The sequence below is a fragment of the Danio rerio genome, chromosome 8 (assembly GCF_049306965.1).
Source record: "Danio rerio strain Tuebingen ecotype United States chromosome 8, GRCz12tu, whole genome shotgun sequence".
Lineage (NCBI taxonomy): Eukaryota > Metazoa > Chordata > Actinopteri > Cypriniformes > Danionidae > Danio > Danio rerio.
Genome location: NC_133183.1, coordinates 44679698 through 44695030, shown reverse-complemented (window position 1 = coordinate 44695030; position 15333 = coordinate 44679698). Strand labels below are relative to the sequence as shown.

Genomic DNA, 15333 nt, shown 5'->3' with positions numbered 1-15333 from the left:
GTCAAAGCAGCTTCACATAAATGGTCATAGTAACTGGAACAGTGTGGTTTAGTAACTGGAACAGTGTGGTTCAGGTTTTAGTGTTTAAGTTCAGTTCAGTTCAGTTTAGCTCAGTTCAGTGTGATTTAATCATTACTGAGAGTTCAAACACTGAAGAGCCAATTCATCGATGCGTAGCTCTACCAATCCTGAACCATGCGAGGCAGTGGCGACAGCGGAGAGGGAAAAAAAACTTCACCTGATGGGAGTGAAGAAAAAAAACCTTAAGAGAACCAGACTCAGTTGGGCACGACCATTTTAATTTCTCCGCTGGCCAAGTCTTGTGCAGAACTTCATTCGCCGTGGTTTAGGCTGGAAGATGGCCTCAGCGAAGACTCGTCTGTCCCTGGAGCGTCGCTGGAATCAGACTCATGTTCTCCACTCCCCACGACCATCAGGGCAGCAGCAGCTCAGGATATGGCCTGGTCCCGGATATGGAATCCTTGGGATCATCACGTCGCTGGTCTTGGATCCAATCAGTGACTCCGCATAATCTGAGGACCTCGGGATGCGTATCCCCAGGTGAAAATAGAGAATGAAGAAAATAATTAGCGTAGCTGCTGTTCATAGTGTATATAAGCAAGATGCAGAAGCCAGTGTGGAACCCGCTAGGTGATTCATTGAGTGTATACTTTACTAAACAGATAGGTCTTTAATCTAGTTTTGAACTGGGAGAGTGTGTCTGAGCCTCTGACGTTATCAGGAAGGCTATTCCAGAGTGTAGGAGCCATGAAAGAGAAGGCTCGACCTCCATTACTTGATTTTGCTATTCTAGGTACTACCTGAAGCCCTGAATTTTGAGATCTTAAAGAGCGAGTTGGTTTGTAGCGAGACAGAAGGTTGGTTAGATAAACAGGAGCTAGATTATTTAGAGCTTTATAGGTGAGAAGTAATATTTTAAATTCAATACGAAACTTAACAGGCAGCCAGTGTAAGGAGGATAAAATTGGGGTTATATGATCATATTTTCTAGACCTGGTCAGAACTCTGGCTGCTGCATTTTGTACTAATTGAAGTTTGTTAATAGAGGATGCTGGGCAGCCAGCAAATAGAGCATTACAGTAATCCAGTCTCGAAGTCATAAAAGCATGGACTAGCTTTTCTGCATTTGAGATGGATAGCATATTTCGTAATTTAGCGATATTTCTCAGATGAAAGAAGGCAGTTTTTGTGACATGGGATATATGGTTTTTAAAAGTTAGATTGCTGTCTAATATGACACCCAAATATTTATAGTAGAGCTAAAGCTAACTTTGTATCCCTCTAATTGTAAATTGAGTTGCGAGATCTGCTGTGTGCAAGATTTAGGCCCAATAAGTAATAATTCTGTTTTGTCGGAGTTTAAGAGAAGAAAATTGTTGGTCATCCAGTCTTTGATGTCTTTGATACACTCAGTTAGTTTAGAAAGTTCAGACGTCTCGTCAGGTTTAGTTGAAATATATAATTGAGTATCATCTGCATAGCAGTGAAAGTTGATCCCATGTCTTCTAATAATGTCTCCCAGAGGTAGCATGTAAATTGTAAACAGTAAAGGGCCTAAAACTGATCCTTGAGGTGAAGAAGATTTTATTCTCTTAGTGTGAAGTATTTTCTAAGTGTAAAGCAGTTAATTTTCTCTTCACAAAATGTATGTAGTGTTTGCAGAAACATGCCAGCGTGTGTTAAAAATACAGTGATATGTCTGTGTAAGATGAGAGTGCCTGCACAGAAGCAACACTAGGAGAAGGCTGAGTGACTGATTGTGTAGAATAACTGAATATGTAAAGCACTGATCATATATGTTAAATACTTCTATGAAGCTATATGTGTCAGAAGTTAGAATGAGTAACATATTATCAAGTTATTATCCTATCATAACAATGTATGTAAACACTTAGTTCTTTTGCATAAGTTGCATCTATACTTTGCTGACATAGACCTGTAACATCTCTGCTGACATGAGCTAGTGGGCTGAGAGCCAAGAATAGCAGGACCCCTTAGACTAAAAACCTATTCAAAAATGGTCAAGAGTTAAAAAGAGACTTAGGGGTGTGTCAAATAATCCTGTATAAAAATTGTAACAAACACAGATACTTCAGAAGGTGCAGGAGAGACTTCAGAAGGTGTCCAGGAGAGACTTCAGAATGCTCTGGGGTCTGCTCTGCTCTTTCTCGGCTTTATTATGGAGAATAAAGTCTATTTTCTGATATTCAAAACCTCTGGTCTGATAATTTGTAATTGATTAGACGTCGAATTTACGACAAATGGCGCCCAACGTGGGGCTGGACAGAGACGAACAGGTGACACTGGACATGCTGGGGCTTGGAGGAAAAACACAAATATGTGGCCACGATAAAAAACGGTAAGCAATTTTCGCTTATACGTTTGTGTTTTTTCTGCCAAGGACCTGCTTGTAACGGTAAAAAGTCACTTGAACTGTTTCTCCAGCTATAACGAACTACAAGTAAAACTAAAAAAGTAAAAGTAAAGATATAAAAGGAAAACAATGGGGTTTTGAATACCAGAAGAAAATAACAATTTGCATGCAAATGATCTGTGTTTTCCTAAGAGGGCCTTGACGGATAGGATAAACGTTAACTAGTAACTGTTACTCATGTTTGGGAAATTTTTTAATATTATGAAGAATATGCATAGAGCATTTTTAAGTTTTAAAAGGAAGTTCTTAAAGTGTGGTGACAGTTAAGAGATTTAAGCAGATTAATAAAGTATAGAGAGAAGCGCGCAAAGACCTCGGAGTACCCGTTCTGTTTTATTAATGATAAATATTATTATTCAGGAGGCTGGGGGAAAAAAGGCACAAATCCTGTGAAATGCTATTTTTACTGAAGAACAGTAAAGACGGGAGCAGAAGTAACAGGTCACTCAAGAGGAGTGTAGTGGAGAATTTTGTGGTTACAGCTCTAAGGTTAGAGGCTGTTCGGACAGGTCACTCAAGAGGAGTGAGGTGTATTTATGTAATTGTAAGTATTTGTGTATTTGTCTGTGTTGCTGGGGTGCTTAGAAGCTATCACCTTTGATCTAAAGAGACTAGAATAGAGGTGAGGTTCAGGTTACACAGTGTAAGAGATGAGGTTAGGATGAGTGAGAAGTATGATTGTGTTTAGAAGTATGGTTGCAATAAGAGTGAGTTTAAAAGAATTATCATTTTATATGATAATATAAAAGAAGGACTGCTTATGTTGTGTGATTTAAGAACAATAAGATAGAGAGTGATGCAGTTTAGGGAAGAGATTGTGATACAGAGGAGGTTTAAGCCTCATAAAATTAATTGAGATCATATTGCATTTGAAAGACACAGACTAAAAACAAGAATATACTAGTTAAACATTTTTCTGAATAATCTCTGTGTGTTTGAAGTGAGTGTTTTTAAGTATGAACTAGGCAGAGAGGGGACTGAAATTCCTGACATGTCGACAGTCTGGAAGAAGGTCTGCTTCAGGAATGGTAAGAATCTGTCTATTTTAAGAACAAAAGTTTCACAGGACAGATAGAAGCTAAAGAGTAAAAGAAATATTATAAGGATATTAAATAAATAGAAATATTATAAAGTAATGTAATATGATAAATAAAATAAGAAAATATTAATGATAGAATAAGATTTAATAAATAAAAAGTGTTAATAAAAATGCAACTTGAAGCTATACTAATAAATATTAAGAAATTTTTTAAAAAATTTAAGCATAGAACTAACTACATATGGAAATAAATTGATATATTAATAAGGAAATAAATTTACTAAATCAGTATGAATCAAAAATAGATAAGTCAATAATTTGAGTAAAGAAAAAACTAGAGAAGAGGAAAAATTTAATGAATATTGATTAATGGAAGAGTTAATGATCAAATGTTTAAGGAAAATAAGTTTAAAGAAAAATGAATTAGGAAAATCTAAGAGACAAAAATGCTAATTTTTGAAAAGGAAAAGAAGCATAGGAAAATGAAAAACAAAAAAAGGTCCAAACATTGTTTAATAGAATAAAAATAAAGAGATGATATTTAAAAATATATATTAAACAGATAAAATAAAAATTAGAAAAAACAGTAACATTTAAAAGAAAACAAGATTTGGCTTTAAAAGGTAAAATTACATTTAAGCAATGAAAAATTGTTGTGGAGTAAGTTGACTGTTGTCATCTGTTTTAAAGTCAGCTACAGACTGTCATCTGAGCCAACAGCTATTTGTAGTAAAAGCAGTCAGATGTCAAGCATAGACACTAAGGAAAAATGAAAGAACATAATAGTGAGTTCAAAAATTATATAGTTAATATTTTATTTTAAAAGGTAATTGAGAATTAAAAATTGCATTTCAGATTGGAAAAATGCTTAAAGTAAACAAACATGTAGAGTTAAAACAGTAATATGAACTCTAGCTATTGCAGTAAGGATTTTGAACAGTTATATTAGACATTAGGCCACCATATAGTACTGTTGAATTAAAACAGGTATATGGAAATGTTAGAGAAATTAAAATAATGTAAGATGTAGGGCTGTAACGATACACGATATAAAATCGAAATCGCGACACTCAGATCTACGATCCTGTGTCGCGGTGTAATAAGGAAGAATCGCGACACACCCACCCCGTGATACCTTTCCAATAACGTCACGCGTGCCTGCAAAAGTTGAGCTAATTAACACTTTTTTTCGTTCGACATTACAAGCACTGCTCCGTTTAAGCCCTCGCAATATTTAGCCGGGAGAGCTCGCACAGAGCTCTTAGTAAGGGGCCGTCTGAATGTGTCAAGAATATCAAAAACAAAACCAACTTAACCCCGCTTGACAACCGACAACGCCAGAAACATTGCCAATGCTGTCAAAGCGGCCGGATTTTCAGCGCATATACGATGATTTGCTCACACTGTTAATGTGGCTGCGCAGAGAGGGATGGGCGTTCCCCAGATGTTAGGTAACAGCCAAACTTTTCTGTAACCGTGCAGTGCGCTTTCTGTTTGAACCTTTGGGAGTGCTGACTGACAGGTGCGTGAGGTCAGAAAACACGACGAAGCTTTCAGTTAAAATAAACACAGTTTCTATAGTTATAGCCTACTTTATTTAGAGATAAAGGTATATGGCTCTGCATATAATCACTCTATCTTGCTGGAGTTTATAACTGTTTCGCTTTACTTCAGGACGCATTAACACCGCTCTGAAGGTCTAATCGTTGTTTTAAGTTATCCAGAGCTGTATGAATATACAAATCTTGAATATCACAATAGTATTAAATATTACAATTGCAACAACACAGACAGCAACACTTTTGCACAATCGATACCCAGCTGATTCAGTCGTTTATAAGAGGACCGCGCCTCTTCTTTTTTCCTTGTCAACATAAAGGCAGTAAGGTGCGCCTTGTTTTCGGCCACTTGTTTAACTGCAAGACATACTTAATTTGCGGGACCATAACGTATAACCCGCGCCTACAGACACATTTGCTAAAGAAGCAAAATGGAAGAAGAATATTGCTGTTTGATACAGACCTGTTGATACTAAACCAGCGCTTATGTTGACCTGGATCTGCGTAATAAACGCAACAAATAGGCTTTACTTTTTATTTTACAGCTTAAAGCATGTACGCAGATTAATGCAATATCATATTTAAACAAACTGTTTACAAAAAGTCTACATATGCGCGCGTGTTGTTGTCTTTTCATCAGGCAGCGCGCGCACTTGAACCGCGAGGGAGAGAGAGGAAACCATAGGCTATATCAGGACATAATCTTTAAAATAAGGATTTCTATTAAAATGTAAAAGGTTTTGTGATTATAATAATAACAGCGGGGCATTAAATAAATGCATATTTTCCGTGGAGCGGGCAATTTGAGGAAGTCTGCGATTTTTATTTGACGGAAGAAATAAACATATGATTGGAAAAAAAGCCTATGCCGGTTATCAAAAAGAATCAGTCAGTATTTTCGTTTTGTAAAATAAATTATTTAAATGAAAATAATTTAGGGCAGTCCTATTTATTTTATTCATTTTATTTAGATTATTCTGCTCTTCTGTGCTAAACACTGCAGGTGCGTGAAGATGCTCTGTTGTTCTGTTCCGCTATTAATATATAAAAATAAATCAGTATTTTAAAATGCAATATTTAATGTGTCATACACAAAATATACACGTCAATTTGTTTAATATAAAATTAATAGTAATCTGACCAGTTAACCGTTAATAACCGATTAATGAGCGGCGGTTGTCGGTTAGCAAAATTAACGAAATGAGCATCCCTAGTAGCTATTTAATTGACTTTTTCTATGCAAGAGAACTTGATTGAAAAATTATTTTCAACATGCTTGAACCATCTAAACAATGGAGTTTAGTTTGGTTTTTCAACAGTATTTTGTTACAAAGAAAACAGAAGTGATATAGCTTTGGCTATTTATTTATTTTATATATGGCTATTTATATTGTTAATAATTTGCATAGTTAATATTGTTCTTTGATGTTTAGTTTATAAAGATTTTTCAAATGTTATTTAATTAAAAATAGTTTTAAAAATCTTTTTTTTCCCCACCCCACACGAAAAAAATAAAATAAAAAATCGTGATACGAATCGAATCGTGGGTCAAAAATCGTGATACGAACCGAATCGTGGGTTTGGTGTATCGTTACAGCCCTAGTAAGATGTAATGTAACTAGTGAGGAAGCACTAGAATAAATTAATAAAAATAAGTGAAGCACAATCTGAAGCCAAAGAAATTAATAAGAGGAACATTTAAGAAATAGAAAATTAAGCATATTTACATATGATAAAAATGATTGAGAATGAAAAATAATTAGAGAAAATAAGTTGTTAAACAACAAAAGGAGTCTTTATTTGATGAAGGAAAAAATGGGAAAAAAATAATTTATTAAGTCATGAGCTAAATTCTATATATATTAATTAAGAGGACATAGGGATGAACTTTGGGGGACTGTAGTCTTGTACCTACCAGACATCTCTGAGTGCACTGGCAAATGGAAAGGTGTTTGAATAACCCAAACAGCAAAATGGCTGTGGACACTTGTGACATGAACTTTATGCCCAGGATTTACTGAGGACTGAAAAAGCTACATGTGTTCAGAGACATTCAAAAGAGACACTAACAAGAGACTGATGAACTGATCAAAGAGAAAAAACGCTCCACCAGAACTTTACATCAGCTGAGTCAAAGAAAGAAGCCAGCCCAAAGAGAGAGGGGGAAACAACACTGTGCCCTGATATGAAGGAATTTCAGGACAACATAGAAAAGACTGTTGCACCAATCTGGAGCTTGTTGTCTCAGGTTGCGAGGGGGGATAGTCTGACAGTCCATCTCAAAGTAGCTCCTAAAGTCCAAATTAAGTTCAAGCATTACAGAAGGAAAATTAAGAACAAAAGTGTAGCTACCCATTCTTGTATCAAATCAGACTACTGTCGATTTGAGAGAAATTATTATCATGCAAATTTTTAAGTAAGAAAAAGTGTTATAAGGAAATTTTAAGGTGAAACTTTAAATGATGAAATTATATATTATGATGAATGGTAAATAATTTGAGTTTAAGTTTCAGTAGGCTTAATAAAAGTTCCTTAAACATAGAATGATAAATTACAATGCAGGGTGGTAACTAAAGAAAAAGAAAAAGCTTTTGATAAGGCAATAAATAATTTGGAGAATAAATAAGAATATAACTAAGTATTTAAATTAAAATTAAGTAAAGGAAATATCTTAGCATAATCTTATTGTGAATGACCTAAATCAAGATTGGATATTGAAAACTGGAAAGGGATTCAAATCTAGAAAAATGATTTATAGTAAAAGGAAAGATTGAAATAACAATTTGAAATAAATTCACAGGACATCAGGACAAAAAGTAACAGTTCTAAATTACTATAAGAAAAATTGATAGAGAAAAGTGTTTAAGAAAACAATATAAGGAATTAATAAGGAATAATAGTTAAAACAGAGCAAAAAGAAATTTACAAAACATACAGTAAGTTTTAGTCAGCTGATAAAAAAGTGCATCAAAATTGTATAAACAACTAGTTTAATGGGAGTGCCTTAGGAAATAATTATGAGCCAAAAGAAAATAATTCAAAGACAAAAAAGGAATTAATATATATAGATCAGAAAATAAATTAGAAAAGAAAGAAGTGTCAAATTCCAACTAAATGATTGTCATTACAGGACTGAGATGCAGATGAAATCAGCCAGCAAAGTGAGGGTTAAAATTAAATCAGATGTAGATCTGCCCAGAAAGAAAACACAAGATGCTGAAATAGGTATAAAACTCTATCGAAAAGTGTAAAAATATAAGAGCACTAATAGAAACATCTAGATACTGTAATGTGCAATCTGTCCTAGACATTTATTTTTAAATTGAAATTTAAAGTAGTAATAAATGAATAAATCACTAATAATTTTTGATGGAATTTAAAGGCAATAATTACATTTGAAGACAAAACAAGATTATGTTTAGGTTATGATTTAAGAAAATCAATAAGAAAAGATTTTCCAGCTGAAGTTCATATTGTATGTGAAGATATGTTCTTTTGGATGGTAAATATATTAAGTGCTTAGTTTCTATTGAGTTTATTTTAGGTAACTACCAGAGGAGGGTAGAAACTTGTTTGTACTTGTGTAGCATGGTGAATAGCATATACTGTATACACCAAAATGCATAAAGGGTTAAAATTAGGGAAAATATCTTAGGATGGACACTGTCGCAATATGTGGATGATTGAATTATCTACAGCTTCACAAAGATCTAGTTCAATTAAAAGACTTGACTGGAGACCATTGCTCCAAACAGTGAGATGATGACTGTTTTTGGTGTTGACTAGATAGAGAATTATTCTGTAAACAAGCACAGTTGAGAAACTATGATGAGTAGATGATTAGAGGTAGCATCAGGAGCACATTATGAAGCAGGGATAGTTATTACATCTGTGACAAAAGAAGTACTTCCTAAATTTTGAAATGCCTTCAGAAATAAGTTCATAATGGGTTTGCATTCATAAAGTAATTAAAATTAAAGTTAATAAGTGATCAATAAATAAAAACATCTAAAGGGGTATGAAAAATTATGAATAAAGCAAAAGAGAGAATAATTATATTATGCTCAATTACCAGAAATGGCTGAAAGAGATGAAGATGATCCATCAAGACCAACGCTCAATGAAATATGTGAAAATAATAAACTTAATGGGATTAATTTGCTAACAAAGTGCATTGGTGAGTGATGGCATGAAAACTGACAGAAACAGGCATCTAACACTGCATCGCATGAACTGCTATTGGGTCGACCCTTGAAAGAAACCTTGCAAGAAACAGCAGGACCCTTGCAAGAAACCACATGAAACTTTGCATAAAACCTGGCATATAATCTCACCTATAACCTTGCACATAACTCTTGGAATGGTTTGCAAAGATGTCTAATGCAGTAGGGATTTTTATGAAGAAACAATTAATTGCCATGTGCAAAGGGATATCTGTGCAGGAAACCAGAAAGGAGCCATGTGAGAGAGCAGTGATACAAGGTCCAATTGGTCTAGGTGATTGAGTCTATCTGAGGATGCTCTGGAGAGCTCAGGAGGAAAGGACCATATCTGGATGAGGGCAAATCCAACAGCTGCCAAAGTGGATGCCATTGATGAGGTACCAATGCCTCAAAGGAGCGAAAGGGAACAACTCCAGCAAGGAAAAGCTGACTGGAAACAGAGGAGCCTGAATATTCCAAAGCTCTAAACTACTAAGTGCTATGTGTGGAAGCAAGAGTTTATCAGAACAAAGAAAAGAGTGATTCTGATAATATGCCTGAGTACCACATACAGAAGTGCCACAAGTCAAGGGATGATGAATGCACAACTGCAGATTTCAGAACTCAGACTCTTAACCACACATCTCCATCAACATCTCTCAAAGTTTAATGAAGATGCTGATAGCTTAGAAGAAGAGAAACAAGGGTGACCAAAGATCAAGATCAACATTTGATGCTTTTTACGTTTGCATATTGATTTTGTTTGCATATTGCTTTTATGGTACCTATATATAATATCACTTCAGTATATTCTACATGAGTGTGAAAACTAGCAGCTAGCACTGAACCAACTGAATACTTATGCTTAAAACTTTATTGTCTTTGATGTGTTAAGAGAAAAACAGAGTACAGTCTTTTACTTCCTTCAAATCAAAAGTAAAAGGGAAGACGTTTGGCTGGACTTCTGTCAAAGTACGGTGGCATAATCTAGTCAATTGATAACAGCTATGTGGCTAATATCAGTCACTAGATAGAGGTAATTAAGAGAACTGGATTATGAAATTGCACTTTGGGGTTAAAAGACAATAATATTAAGACTAAAGTCTTAAGAGGAGGGATTGAAGAAGATTTTATTCTCTTAGTGTGAAGTATTTTCTAAGTGTAAAGCAGTTAATTTTCTCTTCACAAAATGTATGTAGTGTTTGCAGCAAACATGCCAGCGTGTGTTAAAAATACAGTGATATGTCTGTGTAAGATGAGAGTGCCTGCACAGAAGCAACACTAGGAGAAGGCTGAGTGACTGATTGTGTAGAATAACTGAATATGTAAAGCACTGATTATATATGTTAAATACTTCTATGAAGCTATATGTGTCAGAAGTTAGAATGAGTAACATATTATCAAGTTATTATCCTATCATAACAATGTAAACACTTAGTTCTTTTGCATAAGTTGCATCTATACTTTGCTGACATAGACCTGTAACATCTCTGCTGACATGAGCTAGTGGGCTGAGAGCCAAGAATAGCAGGACCCCTTAGACTAAAAACCTATTCAAAAATGGTCAAGAGTTAAAAAGAGACTTAGGGGTGTGTCAAATAATCCTGTAAAAAAATTGTAACAAACACAGATACTTCAGAAGGTGCAGGAGAGACTTCAGAAGGTGTCCAGGAGAGACTTCAGAATGCTCTGGGGTCTGCTCTGCTCTTTCTCGGCTTTATTATGGAGAATAAAGTCTATTTTCTGATATTCAAAACCTCTGGTCTGATAATTTGTAATTGATTAGACGTCGAATTTACGACAGAGGCACCCCATACTTTACTGGGCAGATTTGTGAAGGCTGTCCATTAAGATTCACAAACTGGTAGCGATCAGTTAAGTATGACTTAAACCATTGTAGAGCCTGTCCCTGGACACCTGTAGACTTTAAACGATTTATGAGAATATTGTGGTCAATGGTATCAAATGCCGCACTAAGATCGAGTAAAACTAATAGCGAGACGCACCCTCGGTCAGCAGCTAAAAGTAAATCATTGGTTATTTTCACTAAGGCGGTTTCTGTACTGTGGTGAGCTCTGAAACCTGACTGAAACACTTCAAAAATATTGTTCGTCTGCAGAAAAGAGCATAATTGAGTGGAAACTACTTTTTCTAGTATTTTAGACATAAATGGAAGATTTGAAATAGGCCTATAGTTAGCTAAGTTGATGGTGTCTAGTTGTGGTTTCTTAATAATAGGCTTAATAACAGCTAGTTCTGGCAAGGAGTTGGAGTATATTAGAATGTCGTCGATGTACACGATGACCCACTGGTTGAGCATGTCTCGAAATATCTCATTAATAAATGCCTGGAACACGGAAGGACTGTTAGCTAGGCCAAAGGGCATAACGAGATATTCGTAGTGACCATTGATGGTAGAGAACCCAGTTTTCCACTTGGCGGATACGGACAAGGTTGTAAGCGCTGCGGAGATCCAATTTGGTGAAATATTGGGCTGAGCGAAGCTGTTCAAGGGCTGCTGGAACTAGGGGTAAAGGATAACGGTACTTAACGGTTATTTCATTTAATCCTCTGTAGTCGATACAAGGGCGCAAACTACCATCCTTCTTCTTGACGAAGAAGAACCCGGCTGAAGCAGGTGAAGTAGATGGTCTTATAAATCCCTTCTCCAGCTCCTCAGAGATATACGAGTTCATGGCTTCAGTTTCTGGTTGAGAGAGGGGGAAAATACGACCACGAGGAGGCGTGGTACCGGGTAATAAATCAATGGCACAATCGTACTCACAATGAGGTGGGAGCTTGGTAGCTTTTTGCTTGTTAAAAGCTTCGAGGAGATCATGATACTTCTCGGGAATTTGACAGATTTCGGAGTGCTCCATACTGGATATGGTGTTGATCTGGACAGGGGAAACAGAGTGTAGACATTGGGTAAAGCACTTCTTGCTCCATTTAACAATCTCACCAGTTTTCCAAGAAACTTGAGGGTCATGGAGTTGTAACCAGGGGAGTCCGAGTATAACATGGTGTCGAGGAGAGTCAATAGCAAGGAGGGAGATTTCTTCTACATGGAGAGAGCCTGTGCGAAGACATAATGGCAGAGTTTGGAGCTTTACGTGTCCATCCCCCAGGGGGCGCCCATCTATAGCAGTGATGGCTAGAGAGGAATTACAGGAGGTTAGAGGGATGGAGTGAGTAGAAGCAAACTTGCAGTCAATAAAGTTACCAGCGGCTCCTGAATCGACCATAGCCAAAGTCGAAATCTCAATCTCCTTATATTTTAGACAGACAGGAACGCTCACAATGTCATTGGTAGTCATGAAGACGGTGGTGGCATTCACCGGAAGAGCCTTAGTTGGAGGTTTGTTGGGGCACAAGATCTTCATATGACCTGAAAGTCCGCAATACAGGCATAGGTGGTTCCTCCTCCTCCGTTCACGTTCTTTGGGGGTTAAGCGAGTCCTGCCCAAGTGCATGGGCTCCGTGGGAGTTTCAGGGGATACAGGGCTGGAAATGGCAGAGCACAGAGGGTTACGAGTGCGAAGTAAGGTGTCTAACCTGATTGAAAGTTCAATAAGCTGGTCCAGTGTCCTCCCCTCATCTCGACATGCCATCTCCTTTTGCAATTCTGGTCTCAAAGCTTTCCGGTAGAGTGTAGTGAGCGGATCATCAGCCCAGCCTGTTTGCGCTGCCAGTGTGTGAAAATGCAGAGCGAATTCAGCTGCGGGTCGATCTCCCTGTTGCACACACAAAAGCTCCTCACCAGCATTACGACCACCCTCAGGATGATCGAACACCGTGCAAAATCGTTTGAGAAAGTCATTAAATGCGGGGAATATCGGGGTTCTGTCTGGCCAAACTGCGGTAGCCCAGTCTAAAGCTTTTCCAGCGAGCAGTGAACATACAAAAGCGATTTTCCCATTTTCATCCTTAAATAGATGGGGTTGCTGGGCAATGAACAGTTTACACTGCAATAGAAAGCCTTTACATTTAGCTGGGTTACCTGAGAACTTATCGGGTAATGCCAAACGAACTCCTGAGGCAGTCTGGGTCTGTGTCAGCAAGGGTTGACTCGTAGAGTAATTGGCGGTGAGTTGCGCTGTGGAAGCAGCTTGCAGGTTTTGCAGAGATTTCACCAGTTCATCTGTTAACTGAGTCAAATGTGTTAGTTGCTGTTGATGTGTGGTTAGTACCTGAGCTTGAGCTGTGACTTCATGAGACAAAACCTGTATGGCTGCGGGATCCGTGGTGGGCGAAGTCTTCTGTAATGAGGAGACTGACACGGAGGGATCCATTATGCAGTATTTATTAGTTAAGCTTTCACTCAAACACACAATATGCACTTAAGTGCAAACACACATCAACAATAGTCTGTGAAGTATCAAGACTGGCGGTGAACAGACACAGAGGGGTTTACCAGGCATTGATCGAAGGCAGGCTGCGAGTATCAGAGTCCGTGTATCAGGCGTGGGTCGTGGGCAGGCAGCGAGTATCAGAGTCCGTGTATCAGGCGTGGGTCGTGGGCAGGCAGCGAATATCAGAGTCCGTGTATCAGGCGTGGGTCGTGGGCAGGCAGAAGGCGAAGCAGAGTCAGAAACAGGCTGGAGTAATACACGAGGAATCAGGCGGGAAATAACGCTCATAAATGCTGGCCGGGGCTAAACAAGACTTCGCACTGACTGAGTGTTTGTGTGCGGCTTATAAAGGGTACGTGGGTCGTTAGCAAGATTCAGGACAGGTGTGTGCACAATCAGCGTAAGTGGATGATGTAAAGCTAGAAGTCCGGAGATGGCGGCCTCTGCTGGCCAGCGAGGGGAGTGACTGGGACCGAGTCGGTGACATAGTGAAAGATAAACTCTAATTAAGTTTTAAGTTCTTCAAGAACACCATAATGTCTGTCCACATTCTCAGGTGAGAGGCTTGATCTCTGTGCTGTAACAATGTCCCCCGCTGAAGAGAACACTCTCTTACTCGAGACATGTTGCTGTGACTCCAAGGTAGCATTTAGCCAACTTGGCTACATAGAGAAATTGGCTCTCGTTGTCCTTCCATCATGCAAGTAGATTTGACTCCACTGGAAGAGTAGGCATTTGCCTATAACGCGCAACCTCTTCTTTCATCAGTTGAGATAGAGACTTGGAGTGCTCGGCTCCACTGGAAATAACTTTACAAACAATTCAGAGATTGGTGCCTTTTTGGCTGGAGGATCACCACTGATGGATGCCATATTTAACTGCTCCTCTGAGACCTGGGAAAGGCAAGGACAAAGCCACAAAATAGTTTCAAGGTAATACTGCTAATTTCAGTTTATGTCAAACAAATAGAGCTACGAGAAACAGATACAGTGATGCTCATTTTTGATTATCTATGTTTTCATTTACATAGATAGGTTTCTGTTTAAATTAATGAAAACAATATACATATAATGTGTTTGTAAAGTGGTTTTTACATAGACATATTCACCAGTAAAATACATTGCAGGTTTGTCTGAAACTGTTACAGTTGTAGCGGTAGCCTATACTGTAGGTTGTATATTTGCCTCTCGTTCTCGTCTCTTTCTCTCTCTACATGCCTGTCATTTCTGTAGGTCCGCCTTCACGACAGCTGGTTGGTCAGGAGACCGGTTTATCATCATTGGCCGACGCGGCGCGGGGACATAAAAATCATGTCAGGAAAAGCGGAGGAGAATCCTTTTTCCTTTGATCTCTTTTTCGTGTATTTTGCTGACATGATTATGGTTTTTTGTGTTTTTGCTTAACTTTCGTTTGGGTAAAATTATTTTTCATTACTTTTTCACACTTTGAGAATTTTTTGTGATTTTTGTACATTTTTATAAACGATTAATTTGTTTGTTAATTTTTAGCTCCGCTCTTTCTCATCATATTGAATTAAACTTCCTCAAGTTCACTCTTTTCTCAGAGTAAGGTGGTTAGGGAAGATCTCGTACGCAAAAAATGTATTGTTAAAGACATCAGGTAAGAGGTGAAGGTCATCTTTGTATTTATTTTAACCATTCAGTGTGGAGAAGAATATGGCGCACTGCACTAAATACCTTTTCTTTTATCAGTTTCAAGTGAGGTA

General features: G+C 37.5%; 1 long non-coding RNA gene across 1 annotated transcript; it reads left to right on the top strand.

Moving 5' to 3' along the window:
• Positions 1-2114: 2114 nt before the first annotated feature.
• LOC141375886 (uncharacterized) lies at positions 2115-11011 on the top strand. The gene is made up of 2 exons (XR_012384689.1): positions 2115-3483; positions 9129-11011. It is a non-coding gene; the product is annotated as an uncharacterized lncRNA (long non-coding RNA).
• The last annotated feature ends 4322 nt before the right edge of the window (positions 11012-15333 follow it).